Below are 15,746 nucleotides of genomic sequence, written 5' to 3'. Positions count from 1 at the left end.
CAGGGAAATTGTTTGTGGACACCACATGCAGTAGCCTTATAGGGGTTGTCTTCAAAAATGCCTTTCATTTCCACCTGTTGGCTGTTCCATTTGCAGCATGGCTCAGTGGTAGGGTGGCCATTTCCCAACCCATAGGTTGGTGGTTTGATCTCCACCTATTATGGCCATGTCAAAGTGTTCTTGAGCAACGTACTGAACCCCCAGTTGCTCCTGATGTTGTGTCATCAGGAGGTAAATGAGGTAACAGTGTGAAGCATTTGGAGTACACAAGCTATAAAAGTGATTATGTGGCATCTCGTCACTCTGTGTTTGAATCCACGTTTTGTTTTTAATAATTACCATTTTAGATGTGATCATCCTCACTTTGAGTATTTTTCCCTGCAGTCAGCTGCACACTCCATCTGGTTGATTTGTGTCCGCTTACGAATGTGCTTGTGTGCATCTCAGTCTGTAAAATTCCGTCTGTGTCCATCTGCTTGATTGGCATGAATTCCTTATTCCCGTGTCAAACAATGAGGTCATGCATGGGTTTTGCAAAATGGAGGACACTTTTCTTTTCTTCTCATACATGAGTGAAAGTCAGTGGAACATTGATTCAGCTTTGATGTTTACAAAACAATTGTTCCAGTATATCAGAAATTAGCGAATGCTGACTTGTAATTCTCGTGCTACCTTGCATGCTGAAAACAACCAACAGATGACCCATCCTTAACATACATTTGTGCGGTAAGGTATGACACATGGCAGTTAATTTGGCTTTACTGCTTCAAATGTAAATACCTGTACATATTTTTATCTTATGTAATCTGCCATCATAATACATAATACATTCATTGCACATGCAATTAAAAAAAAATTAGTATTCTTAGCAAATAAAATAAGTGTAAATATAAGTCAACAGCTGTCAGTTGTGAAACTTGAAAAAAAAATGAAAGACTTGGGGCCTTATTTTCATGCCCAGCAGAAGTCTTCGAAGGAGCTCCAGTTTTTTTAGGGTGGTAAATTTTATCAAAGTTATATAAGACAAAGGCAGGTTCATTCTTATTTTGATTAGTTCTTTTTTTTGTTATTTTATTTTCAACATACTGTGATCCCTCGCTATTGCGCGGTTCGTTTATCGCGGCTTCAGTGCATCACGGATTTTTTCAAACATATTCATAAAAAAAAAAAAAAAATCAGATACATGGAGTACAGTACTGTATATGTTGCTCTATGTGACTCGCTGTTGTTTTGCTGACTTTCACAGCTTCTCATGGACCGTTTGCGGACTTTTTGCGGACTTAAAAAAAAAGTTTGTTTGTTTTATATGTCGCTACTTTGCGGATTTTCGTTTATCGCGTGTGGTTTTGGTTCCCATTAACCGCGATAAACGAGGAATTTCTGTATGTAATTTCATTCATAATTTGAGTTAAAAATAAGACAACACCTAAGAATTTAATTGTTCAAATAAAGGAATCAAATACATTACATTATACTTTTGGAGAATCATCAACACGTATGCGTGAGGGAGTTACTCATGGTATGACAAAAAGGTTCAGGGGCACACAAGACAAAAATGGTTGGGGAGCACCGTTTACGTGTTTTTTTTTTGGGGGGGTGGTTGCTTTGTCCAGTTGGTTCCACCGAGCAGACCTCAATACAAAGCTCCTAATTTTTTGTCAGAAACTGAAGATGGATGAGAATAGTTCACCAAAATTGCTGGATCGTTGCCAATCATTGCTTTCAGAGCCACATACCAAGTGTCAACAGTTTCCTCCTCCACCCAGATTGTGCTGAAATAGCGGTGGGTTGAAAGCGTCTTTGAGCGATCGTTATATGAGGGAGCAGCAGCAACGAGTGGGATGGTGACTGTGACTGTCATTTTGCCGCAAGTGAGTAAGCGAGTGCACAAGAGGAAGATGGTTATATGTGGGAGTATACCACTGTGGAAATGCTAGCGAGACAACACATTGCACTGCCTAGATTTATTAAGTGGATGAGCCAATGCGCAAATAAGCATGTCTGGTCCAGACACCCACACTGCATGGGATGGTGTCCTAGGAAATAAGCAAAATATTGTTGCATGGAGTTTTATCTGCTCAACACTGTGCATTGTGTTATTTTCACCGTTTCGCTTAAAATCATGCATTGCCTAGGGTAAAATCGTGCTGTATATTTTCTAATAATTGACACATTTCAATTTAGAATACAGGAGGTACGTTTAATTGTATTGACACATGCCTGAGCATTGAGACTCTCTTAGTCGCGGTTCAAGACTGACTTTTCTTAGCGGCGGACATATGGTTGCTTTTATGCAATATTCTTTGCTTTGACACACAACTCCCCTTAGCATAAAAATAATAAATAATTAACAGACGTCAACACAAGTCTACGGTCTGAGAGATTAAACGTACAGTATGTTGCTGAAAAATGACAGGAACATAAATGCCTGACTTAAAAGCAAGAATGTTCGATCAGACGTTTATCTGAGAATCATATTATATTGAGTCAAACCTTGTTTGTTCCGGTGGAGAAGACTGTTCGAGTGATTGAGCATGCAAAACATGCTAGAGAGCAAGTTAGGTTCACTGAATCTATTACCGCACAGACCGAGTCGGAATTTCTTTTACCCACCCTTCGCGACAGCAGTTAAGTTCAGACAATGGCATTTTTATGACTATTCATCCACTTTCTTCACATGTGGACTGAGCAATTAATTTAAAAGGTTTTACAAGATTTACAGCACTTTTATGCAAAATACAATAAGACAACCACTCTAGAGTCTAGAACACCTTAAAGCAGGGAAGCTGTCTTCCAAGGATCCAAGAATGCCAACAACACATATCATTCCTGGAAAGCAATGCTCATTTTCTATTAGCCTGTCAATGAGATTTTACATTGCTCGCTTTAGCACTGGCGACAATTTATAGTCTTCGACTAATTTACCAAGCTTGTCTTGAAATGATGGAGGAAACCAGAATCACTTGAGAAAGCTAGCACAAATGCCACACAGGAAGCCGGACTTGGACTCATGACCGAACAGTGAGGGTGACATGCTAACCAGTCAGCCACTGTGCCGCCATATTATAAACAATCACTGAAAATGGGAAGTGCTGCAAAAGCATCCGCTACGATATGTCCTTTTTGGGCTACTTTAGGTCGACAGATTCTTAAACTGGCTGTTGTGTTCAATACATTAAAAAAAAATAATTCTTTACTTCCATGTTGTCGCTGATCGGTGTTGACACTTGTTAGCTGCTAACATGCTATTTGGGCATTGAGACACGTGGATTGTTTCATGTGTTGAGTGAATGTACCCACAGTTATGAGTCAGTTGAAATGTACATGTAAATCGATGGATGTACAGTAGGCATTAAATAAGAATTGGTCACTTGGACCTGCAATTTAAGCCCGGCCTTACTAGTAAAGGAAGAAAACTTAACTCGGAAATAGTCCGGAGAAGGTAGTCTCAGGCAATGCTCACCCCAATGTTTTGTGCTTCTTTCTCCAGAGAATTTAGTCATGAATCCACAGAGGCCTCGAGACTCGCAGCATGGCGGCGTGCCAGTATGGTCATTTGGCTGAAAATTTTTCCAATGTGTTTCTGTCAACTGTGAAGGAAGACAGACGGCAGAAGATGAGAATATGATAGAAGTTACAAGATTAAGTCTGAGGTGAACGCATGTGGACAAAACTTTCGTTAAAGCAGGCCTGGGCATTATGCAGCACAGCCCGTCCATAGTTTCTGACCAACCTTCACAAAGTCGTTATTAAGTCAGAATGAAAACTTCGACGTGTGGCTTTTAAATTTAAAGCAATTTATTTTATGCCACTTGCTACAGAGAGTAATGTAAGATTTATTTTGTGTATTTCCTTTATTGAAGGGAAGATGGGGATTTGCCCAGATAATGAATGGATAATGAAGGAACAACTAGTGTTGGTGCTAAAATTTATATCCACTCTGTAGAAATTATTTTTTAGCGTTGCGCAAACACTGATATGTACAGCACTGCATTAAAGAATGAGAACCCCACAATGGTCACCAGTAAGACTAGAATTTGCCATATGATGAGCGTAAAGCTCCTGGGAGAGCATGTTTTGGACAGATGAAGCCAGAGAGGAGCTTTTTGTCAAGGCACATCAGCACGTTTATACATGCAAAAATGAAACATTCAAAGATAACACATGCATATCTCCTGAATAAATATTTCATCTTTAAGATCTGGTTTTATTTGCAGGTTTTACTTTTGAGTAGACAAAGTTAAGTGTTACATAACCTCATCCCACACGCCACGATATTTTCTCACTCTACACTAGTTATTTATATTTCCTGCCTAAAGAATGTTAAATTACAGTCAAGGCTTCACACTTCATGAATTTCCCAGATTGTTTTTTTTTTCGTTCGCTCAACTCATTTCAGTTGCATTCAGACAATAATGTCGTTCCCTAGGCGTGTGCTTCTAACAAAGACACCACATGAGACTGTTTCCTTTTTCAAAGGAATCTCTAAATGATTTGCTTTGGAGAGACAAGTTGTTTTCTCTTCCACCCAGGCTGTTGCTTCCTGAATCTTCAGCGGGGAGGAATTCCCTCTTGTGCCTGTTGCCCACTCTCCTTCCAAATGTGCACACACGCACGCACGCACGCATGCACGCACGCACACACATACAGAGCATGCAATACATTATAAATTGCATTTATTGCAACATTACATGAACTTAGATTGGAACCTTGAAGACAGAAAACGTACAATTTGGAAACACGCCACACATTTTCAGCAATAATGCCAAGTACACTTCTTTTCAAAATAGACAAGACTTATCCTTGCTTTATTCAGTAAACAAACTGTCAGCGCATATATTTGACAAAATTCCCATACCTTCGTTCACAGTACCAAATGAATTGATTATAGAAGGATAAGTGCATTATACTGTGATCCACTGATTAGCATGGTTGGATTCCAGTTTCTGGCCTCCCTGTATAGAGTTTGCATGTTCTCCCCGCGCCTGCATAGGTTTTCTCCATGTACTTCCAAAAACATACACCGTAGGTTGATTGGACCCTCTAAATTGTCCCTCGGTGTGATTGTGAGCACGAATGGTTGCTCGTTTATGTATGCCCTACGATTGGCTGGCAACCAGTTCAGGGTGTCTCCCGCCTACTGCCCGGAGACAGCTGGGATCGGCTCCAGCACGCCCACGACCCTTGTGAGGATGAGCAGTTCCGATAATGGATGGATGGATGAAGGTGCATTATAGAAAAAAACAAGTTTAAATAATAATGGGCTATTTAAAAAATAGCAGTGTCTGTATTTTTCTTTCCAAACTCAAATCTTGACTGTACAAACAGAAAAATCGTTTGAATTTAGCATTTCGATGAAATGCCAAATCATTTCTAAGAACATGCTTCAAATCTGTTGGATTTAGGCAACCAAGAGGATTTGACAAATTCAATAAATCCTCTGCATTTCTTGATTTTGTTTCAGAAATTTTATTTCTGACATCATCCCACAGGTTTTCGGTCAGAACTCATTCAATGACAATGATATGTACCATATTTGTCTTTTAAGAATACAGACATTCAATCTCCATTGTATATGTAATTCAATGATCAAGGAGCTAAATTTTCTGGGTCTTTTTACCCGCAGCAGGGTCACCCCAGGCAAACAGGTCCTAGATGACGGACAAAGCATGGCTCAAAAGACCCTATGATGAGTGAACACTTTGGACCTAGTATTTCCTCGCCTTGGACATCCCTCTGAACGTCACACACAAATCTCCTGACTTCAAATACACACTCATTGATAATAACCATAGAACTGTAAATGGAACTTATTGGTAAGTAGTTGTAATGTTGCAAGTTTATGCATTCTAATCATTCTTATCATTAACTGTTATTTGTTATTTGGGAATGTCAGAATAAGGAAAACATCGCCTATTCAGATTTTAGGATGCCAAAATGTTGCACGCTCAAAGCTTAATGTCCACTGTTTATTCCTGTCATATCTTCAAACTCTGTAAATGGAACTTATTGGTAAGTAGTTGTAATGTTGTAAGTTTATGCATTTTAATCATTCTTATCATTAACTGTTATTTGTACACATCTTGGGAATGTCAGAAAAAGGAAAACATCGCCTATTCAGATTTCAGGATGCTAAAATGTTGCACGCTCAAAGCTTAATGTCCACTGTTCATTCCTGTCATCCCTTCAAACTCTCAGTGTCTTAGAGACAGTAAAACATCCTCACATGCAATCAGTCAGCCATCTTAAATCCCAGAATTTGTTCAGCCACAGTCTTCACTCACTTTTAACATCATCAAGCACTTTGTGCTCTCTGTGCTCTGTATCCTGATGGCTTTAATCATTTCTCTATATCAGTATCGAGCAGGACACTTGGCAGTCATACCCAAGCTGCGGGTTCATTTCCACACTTCACTGCACACCCCTCCTTCGCCACATTCGGTTGACCAGCAGATGCTATTCAGATAATAAAGCTGTTGGTTGAGTGGAGGATGGGCTAAGGAGATGTTTTATTGGTTTTCCAAGTGCTGATGGACTCGTGCATTACAAATAGAAGTTGAGGGACGTATATTGTTGTATATTTTACCACTTTGGAAGTTACTGTGCTCCACATTTTCAGCTCTGCTTTATGGGTAGCCGATGCTCTTTCATTTATTATTTATTATGCGTTGCATCAAACCCTGGAGTTAAAAGTGTGCCGTGTAAAAGAGTGTAGACAACATTTGACGTTTAACTTTTAGGGAATAGCAAACATTTTTTTAATGTTGGTGTTAATATGTTTTCATGGGTGCAGTTAATCACACTCTTCGTTGTTCCATTGTGTTTTAGAAAATGAGCACAGGAATCAATCCCAATACCTTTTTCAGTTTATTAACGTCTTCTTTCTCTTACCACTGCCAGCCCCCTTTTTCTTCACGGGTCGTGTCATTTGTGCCACTCAGTTTTGCGTGTTTGTGCGTGTGTTTGCGTGTGTGCGCGTGCGTGTGCGCGTGTGCGTGCGTGTGCGTGTGCATGCATGTGTTTGTTGACCTATTGAAATCATTTCAGAGCAGTGTTCCTGTTGCCATGGCAATGCGGGCTTCTGTGTCTCTTTTTTTCTTAGCGTTTCCCCTCCCATTGCATTTCCCCTCCACTCCAGAGTGAGGTCACGTGACTGTGCTGACGTCAAGCCGAAGAGGCGAGTGAGGGAGAGCGTTAGCGTGTGCGTGTGTGCGCGCGTGTGTTTTAACAAACCCGCTTGCTGCAACGAAGAGTATCTGGACGTCTGTGTGTCTCTGTCATTCAGTTATCCAGTCAGTTTTTCGTTTAGCCCGTATTGTTCTTAAATCTATTTGTTTTTCCCGTTACTATTCTCGCCTGTTGCTTCCTCTTCTCCCTCCACGAACTTGGTGTACAGAGTGTTGGATGATGGACTGCTAAACAATTGCACATCGCTACAAAGTGAGGTAAGCGCCATGTGTATTTATTTTTATGATGCATTTTTTAGAGTGACTAGTGGTTGCGTCTGGAACCACTGCTGAGAGCACTGAAAAGCTTTCTGCTTTTTGTTCCAGAGCAAGAAGATTCCTATACTTGTTCGGGGTGGGAGGATGGGGGGGCATTCAATATTCTGTATTTATTGACCGACTGACTGTCCGTACTCGTTGATTACCTGCTTTTGGTAACCTGCAGATAATGCGATTAGGAAACAGTTATGATAAAAGATCACATACTGATTACAAGACAAGTTGCTTTCTGTCTGATCTTTTTTTCAGAGCTACTGCAGGGAAGTTATGAGGGGGAAGGCGGGGGGGACGGTATGCTCAGGCTAGTGTGATCATTACGGGGGCTGAGTGTTTGTGCTCTCGAGCCACGAGTGATTCGCTGCGCCACATGGCTTTTCCTCTCAAAGCATTCTAATGTTAGTGGCAGGCTGGCAGCCGTGGGCCGGAGCTGTTTCTTCTGCCTGCGAGAGATTTAGAAGACGGGGTGGGTTTGTGCAGCTGCCACCTGCCCCCCTTGGAGAGAATGCGAAACAACGAGTGGCATGAAGTGTATGTCTCCTAGTCTTCATGTCAGTTTTAATTATGATTTCAAAGCGCATGTCACTAATAGGGTAAGAATACCCCCGAATTTCTCTTGATGAGGGTCACACTGAAGAACACCCTCCCCCCTCTTTGCAACACATTCACACACAAACCAACTCGTCTAGCTGCACGCCTTAAAGGGATCATCCTGCCGGGATGGTCCATATTCACTAAAAAGCTCAACTTCCGTTTTTTAATCGGCAAAATTATATTAGCTTGCATTTTCAGTTTGTTTTTGGAGAAATCATCAAATAACTGACTACTCACAAAACGCCCCTTTCTAGTCAGCATTATGGCCACGCCCCCTCCTTCTTCCCATGTCTTGGTGGGAGTCGGGAAATTAATCGGACCAAATGTGTTCATTCAAAAGCATTGTACAGACATTGCTAATGATTTCCAAAAATGGCGATCAATCGGCACCCAAACTGATGTGGATATATCTACTTATGCCCACTTCAACCTCAGAAAATATCACAAGGATGAGACTCTCCATGACTGGTTTATAAGAGATTGAGGAAATGAGCAGCTAACGTGCAGGCTCTTTGATGCCGGATCTGTTTTCTCCCATGAGTCACCAGGATATGCAAACACAATGCTTTCCGAGAGGCTTTTCGTAAGCTGAATTGTTCGTAGATCATTTTTATTAGATTGCAATCAAGTGTTAGCTTGACTTCTTAATTCCCACGTCCACTTCCAGGGGGTACACCCACACCACTCATCCGAAAACAACGCGTTGAAAGCGGCCAAACTCGGCTGAGGAGGGTAGGCGTCTTGGTTGGAGCTCTGTTCCATCCATCCATCCATCCATCCATTTTCTGTTTCGCAAGTAGTTTCCAACTAAAATTCAGCCCTTAAAAAAAAAAAAAAAAAAAAAAAGAAACCCTGAAATCACGACAGTTTTTTTCACAGGGGTTAATTTTAGGACTGACATAATTTTTACACACAGACCTATTATATAAGTGCCAATGTTCAAGCAAACAAAAGCGTGCCAGCCCACATTTAGCTCAGAGAGGACGGAAAAAAGGAGAAACAAGTGGTTCAATTTTCCTATAAAACTCCCCACTCTTGCTTGCTTTTGTCTTTGCTTTCGTCATCGCTGTGAGATTTTTTTTTTTTTATCGCTTTCTCTCCATCCCCACTCCAATTTTGTGAGGCCAGACCAAGTAGCGGGTCATTTTGTCTTGTTGAAGGTTTATATTTATATTCACGTTCCTTTAGTAGAAGAGATTTGGGGCTTGTAATTTACTGTGTTTGTCTCATAGTAGCCACTGCACTGGAAGTATTTTTATCACTTAATTGCAGGTAGTAGGTTCTTCAGAATCACAGAGTCATGTAAAAATGTTTTCAATACAACAGCCTGACTACATACTCCTAGATAGATAGATAGATAGATAGATAGATAGATAGATATATTGTGAAGGAGTTGGCGTGGAAAAAAAAACAATATACAGTACTGTCGTTGAGAATATAAAGAGCAGTTGTTCTCCTGAATGCACCACCACTGGAGACAGATAGCTTACTTTTAGCTTTATCTGACATCCTGCAGCCTACCGCAACATGTGTGTGTGCGTGTGCGTGCGTGCGTGTGTGTGTGTGTGTGTGTGTGTGTGTGTGTGTGTGTGTGTGTGTGTGTGTGTGTGTGTGTGTTTGCACGCGCTACGTCATTTGTGCTAACTTATGTCAATGCAAAATCCAGTTCATGACAATTTTCTTTAGAAAATCTTGTCTTAGCTGCAGAATGGTAGGTCACAAAAACTAATTTAGTGTAGAAATGTTAAAAGATAAACCTACTTTTTATTTTCCTCTGTTAATGCAGTAGTGTTTACAAGATCTTTTACCCATAATTATTTTCAGCCGTCCTTCCATTCTCTGGACCGCTTACTTTAATCCTAAAATATACTGTTCATGAATTTCAAACGTAGTGTTTTCCCTGAAAAATGACAGAAAACAAGTACACTCTAATTTTTTGATCAAGATGCCAAATTATTTACTTGCCTTACTGAATAGAAAAAAACGTTTTATTGGTTGCTATTATAACATAACTATGTGTGAATAATTTATGACGTTTTTCGAAGTTGATTTTTCTGTATATAATTGTGCATTAGATACGCTTTTAATGCCCCCGAGTGCAGCGGCTGCTCGAGCTCCCAGGATGAAGCCCTTTTACAATGATATCAAAGGCAATTTCAGAGCCATCTCAATGCTCATCCCTTGCATGAAGTATAACTCGGATTAAGTAGAAACCAATTTAGAGAGAGTTCAGTGACAGCTATTTCATCTGCATTGAAAAGTACTTCCACCTGACTGCATCTCCTTTGAATGGAAAGATACACAGCACGGGGAGACAGGGACAACTGAATGCATTGCTCACGCAAACAAAAGCGGGGTAAACGTGCTGGAAGGTTAGCTCAGCTGAAGGCTAACACACCACCGATACCATCAATCTTCCTAGCTAACGCTCGCTCAATGGCAAAGAAAACGGATTTCATTTTGTGGTTCCAGGGAGATGCAGGCTTGTTCCTTGCTTTGTTTGATGGAAACGTGCCCAAACGACAACATGCCCTACGCAGCCTTCAAGCTTGATGGACTAAAACTATTTGTTATTTTGAGCCGACTGTGATGCCCACTTGGGGGCGCTGTCTCGATATCAACAAAGGTTGGCGCACAAACAGTGGAATTATAGTGATGGGGCCATTGCCCTGAGGAAATCGAGAATTTGAGTCTTAGAAGCTGGTCACAGTACTTGCATCACGAATTCACGGCTGTTTACATCATTGCAGTTTACATTGGTCCCAGAGCTCATGCTAATGCGAACACAAGCCAGGCATGACCGAACGACTCCAATAGTTCCCTGCAATCCAAGCACCCAGTGGTATTATATGTGGTCGCAGGTGATTTTCACCACACAAAACTGACGGGACACTCTCAACAGCATGGTGCCATACCAACATGGGCTAATAACATCCTGGAGCTGTGTGTATAATAACTCACGTGGTGCAGACAGATCCCTCCTGTGCCCTCACATTAGTTGGCCCAAGCTACCACATCACCATACTGATGGCCCCAGCCAATAAACCAATGGGGAAATGGTCCAAGCCCACAGTTTGGAGCTTCTGGGTGTGGCTCAGTGATGCTGCATCTGTGCTTCAAGACTTCTTTTAGTGCACAAATGTTCAGAGAAGCAGCTACTTTGGAAGCATAAATAGACCTGGAGGAATATGCTCCATCCATCCTGCGCTGCATCTCAAAATGTACTGATGATGTCTCCATCACCAAGACCATCACAATGTACCCGACCCAGAAACCTGGGCTGAGGTGTTTTTTAAATTGATGTCACCTAGTGGTGAATTTCATATACTGACGGACTTGGAAAAAAAACCCGGAAGTCAATTTGCTTGCAGACCTTCTTTTCACATGTCGTTTCAATCGTTAAACATCCTCATCCCCATCCATCCATTTTCTAATCTGCTCATCCTCATAAGGGTCGCGGGGCGTGCTGGAGCCTATCCCGGCAGTCGGCGGGGTACCCAGTGAACCGGTTGCCAGTCAATCGCAGGGCACACAGAGACGAACAACCATCCGCGCTCACACTCACACCTAGGGACAATTTTGAGTGTTCAGCCAGCTTGCCATTAGTTTTTGGAATGTGGGAGGAAACCGGAGTGCCCAGAGAAAACCCACACAGACACGGAGGGTACATGCAAACTCCACACAGGAAGGCTGGAGCCGGAATCGAACCCTGCGCCTCTGCAATGCGGGGTCAACGAGCTAACCACTGGATCACTGGGCCACCTATTAATGTTTAACCTTGGATATTCGATAGAATTCCATAGTTTAATTGCTATATTGCTGTTAGGTTCAAAATACATCTTTACCGAGTACACGTACTTTTGACTGAAAAAGAATATTTATTTGTTATACAACTTTGTTGAAATGTACCTTGTTTGAATTTGAGAATTAACATATTTGTAAAAAATGTTGTTTTGTTGCAGGCGGCATGGTACAATAAAGTTTAGTGCATCCACCTCACAGTGCAGAGGTGCAGGGTTTGATTCCACACAGGAGTTTGCATGTTCTCCCCGTGCCTGCGTGGGTTTACTCCGGGTACTCCGGTTTCCTCCCACATTCCAAAAACATACACGGTAGGTTAATGGAACACTCTAAATTGTCCCGAGGTGTGTGTGTGTGTGTGAGCGCTAATTGTTATGTGTGGCCTGCGATTGGCTGGAAGCCAGTTCAGGGTGTCCCCAGCCTACTGCCCAATGACAGCTGGGGTAGGCTGAAGCATGCCCGGGACCCTCATGAGGATAAGTGGATCAGAAAATGGATAGATATTTTTTGTTGCCTGTAGTTTCACAAGAAAAAAAGAAAAGGGATGCATTAAACCTGCCGACACAACTTTCAGTTTCAAGTGCTGCATCCTTCTCGAATGTTGACACTGACTGTTAGATCCCATCCTCACTAACAAGAAATGGGAGACAGTGCAGTGTTTTTTTTTTTTTCTCCAATATTTTCTTCATGGCCGTGCATTCTAAGTTGATTTTTGCTATTTGTGGCCAGGTCCCTATCCCACACGAATAGCAGGGATCCACTGTATTTTATTTATTTTTTTGGTGGGAACTAAACTAACAAGAAGTGAATGCATAATGCAGAGCTGCAATATTTACTGCAAATAATGGTTTGGATGCTACATTTATTGTAGTTGAACTTTCAAAGTTCTAGGGAGTAAAATATCATATGTTCAGCCGAGCTTCTGAAAGTATCTTCAACATCCTGTTTTGTACTTAAGAGGGCTCATGTAACACTAGTGGAAACTAACTTGAAGGCAGTTTATTTAACCAGTGATTTATGACCACAGAAAGAAAGAGATGGAAAGAAAATCCAAGTGAGAAAGAAAGGAATTTAACAGATGAGAGAACAGACAAATACTGCAGGAATTAAGTTTGAATCGGATTCTTCTCAAACACCGAATGGTTTGTCAGTCTTAAATAATGTGTCTTTTATTTTCACAAAAGTAAGCTGGACTCCACAAAATATTCCTTGTTATGTTGAACCTCTGAGGCCAACCAGATTCCGTTTCACGATGCTGGTTGATCTCTTATCATTCAGAAAATGAAACATTCCCTATTGGAAGTAATGGCAGCGAGAATTAATCCAGGGTTGATCTGGCCATTGTAAATTCTTTAATAACCATACAGGCAATGTTTTAAATTGTATTGTTTCCTTCTTAATTCCCATAGGAGTGTAAAAATAAGTTAACCACATTAAGTAGAAACAACAAAAGCGCTTAAGATTTTGGTGACAAAGGTTTCATGTAAAGCCGATTTGAGTCCCAATTGAACATCTGTGATGTAGTGTGCCAATCATAAACATACCTAAAGTCTAATAATCTGATCCACAATTTTTTTAAAGAACAACATTTCATGGAGGGGAGGAATTAAAAGTCTCTACTCATCAGGAATCGCACAGTGACCACTCGGTTATGTCAGTTACCGGGGGGTCAAATGTTTTTAACAATCAAATATTAATCAACAAATGATGTCCATCCCTCACATTGAGACTATTTTCAGTGGATTCCACAAATGTCAAAACCTGATTGTCTGCCATTGTGTTAGTTACTTAGCCCTTTGTTAACCATAGAATTCAACACAATTCACTGACCTTTCATAGTTTCCTTCCTTTTGTCAGCAAGGTCATCTTTTTTTAAGAACTTTTCAAGCTCCGTATAGCAACCGGGGCATTGTGTGTCGGTTGTCAAATATTAATTGTTTCACCTCTTTGAGACAAATGCTATTGGGTGTAGTTGCATCACAAACTTGCAGTGTGGCTCACTAATGTGCTTTTACACATCAACTTCTTAAACGTTCAGTTCAAACCCATTTTCAAAAATAAATGGAAATGAGGCGTAGTTTGCATGATTAACGAGTATGAGAATCATGTGGTCATTCCCCCCCAAAAAACTGTTGGCTGGGATCCTGCAAGTGTCTCTGGAAGGGAAAATGTAATTTATAATCAGGCCATCGGGTGTATTTATGGGAACATGAAGAAATGTACAGTAGATGAACTGACGAGCTAAAATTTGCTGGTCTTGAGTGTGGCGCAAGACAGGAAATATGGTGGATGCAGTTCATATGACTGAATTTGAGCACGCTAGACAAGTTTTTATGAGTGAATATCGTAATGAATCTTCCCAGTTTGCTTCTGATTAACACAACTCTGCTCACGATTACCAATCTAAGAGGAGTGTTTAAATTCTTTTTTTTTTCAATAACATTAATTTGTGAGTCCACCACACCCTTGTGAAACACTGCACAGATTTCTATGAAATCTGGTCAAAGATGATTACACGATGACTGTGGTTCATCACACATTGAATGCAAAAGAAAAATAGCCCCCCGCCCCCACCGCTCAAAAATAAATAAATAAAATACAAGAGAACTGATGTTTCTAACATTGCAACTCAATTTAGCATATTTTTTTGGAATGTGAGAGGAAACCAAATTACCCAGAGAAAAACCCATTCAGGTATGCGGAGAACATGCAAACTCTATACAGGAAGGTCGGCACAGGAATCGTACCCAGGACCGCTAAGAAGTCTAGTTAGTCACTGCTAATCAGTGGACTACAGTGCCACGCTGGGAATATATGTCAAGCCCCAAACTCACATCGGTGTGTGGTGTTTAGAACAGCCAAACATCCTCCACACAAGTCCATCCATCTATCCATTTTCTGATCCGCTGAACCTCACAAGGGTCGCAGGGCGTCCTGGAGCCTATCCCAGCTGTCTTTGGGCACCCTGAACTGGTTGCCAGCCAATTGCAGGGCACACATAGACGAACAACCATTCACGCTCACACTCACACCTAGGGACAATTTAGAGTGTTCAATCGGCCTGCCATACATGTTTTTGGAATGCGGGAGGAAACCAGAGTACCCGGAGAAAACCCACGCCGGCACGGGGAGAACATGCAAACTCCACACAGTTGTGTGGAAACTCCAAACTAACTCCACCAAACAAACTCCAGCCAGAGCTGGAATTGAACCCTGCGCCTCTTCAATGTGAGGCAAACGTGCTAACCAGCTGAATGTTTTATAATTTAGATTGTTCAAAGTAGGCACCTTTTGTCCAGATAACAGCTTTGCACATCTTAGTATTTTCTCAGTCAGCTTTATGATGTTGAGTATCCTATCTGTCGATATGTGGTTCAAGTTTGGTAGCAATCGAAGCAAAGTTCAACTTTGATACTCCCCTCGTAACAGCCAGATCCACCCCTAAAGAACAGCTGCAAACTAAAGTGGCCAACTTTACGACTTTACAGTTTGGGTTCTTGAATTGACACCTTGAGATCCTTCGCGCCTCATGCATGAGCGCTAATTAAACAAGCGTTCCTCTGTTGCCTGTCTTTACCCTTTCTCCTCTTTGCAAAAGACGCCGACCATGTCGCCTGAAATTGGTGAGTTATGCATGGCGAGTGACATGTTTATGATGGATGCAAAGGAGAACTGGCCTGCCTCAGAGTTTTGCCACTTTGCAGTTGAGTTCTTGACAAGGGGTCATGGGTCATTTGACTGAAATCCCACTTCAAGTGGTTGAAGAATGCACAAAGGGGTCATCTGCAGCTAAAGACTGCATGCATGGTGTCATGGCTCATTTGGAAAGGATAACCCTGGCCTATAGGC

At 41.4% G+C, this 15,746-nt stretch overlaps 1 protein-coding gene across 2 annotated transcripts in view; it reads left to right on the top strand.

Moving 5' to 3' along the window:
* Positions 1-7,160: 7,160 nt before the first annotated feature.
* The window catches only part of LOC109507078 (neurocalcin-delta A), a 28,835-nt gene continuing 20,249 nt past the window's right edge, over positions 7,161-15,746 (top strand). Inside the window, exon 1 of one of the 2 annotated variants that reach the window (XM_019856233.1) lies at positions 7,161-7,445. The gene's annotated coding sequence lies outside the window, so the exon portion shown is untranslated. The remainder of the gene's footprint in view (positions 7,446-15,746) is intronic. The other variant, XM_019856232.1, reaches the window with a different exon arrangement.

The sequence above is a fragment of the Hippocampus comes genome, unplaced genomic scaffold (assembly GCF_001891065.2).
Source record: "Hippocampus comes isolate QL1 unplaced genomic scaffold, H_comes_QL1_v1.1 scaffold327, whole genome shotgun sequence".
NCBI lineage: Eukaryota > Metazoa > Chordata > Actinopteri > Syngnathiformes > Syngnathidae > Hippocampus > Hippocampus comes.
The sequence above is the reverse complement of the archived record's forward strand: the minus strand, read 5'-3'. Positions and strand labels throughout refer to the sequence as shown.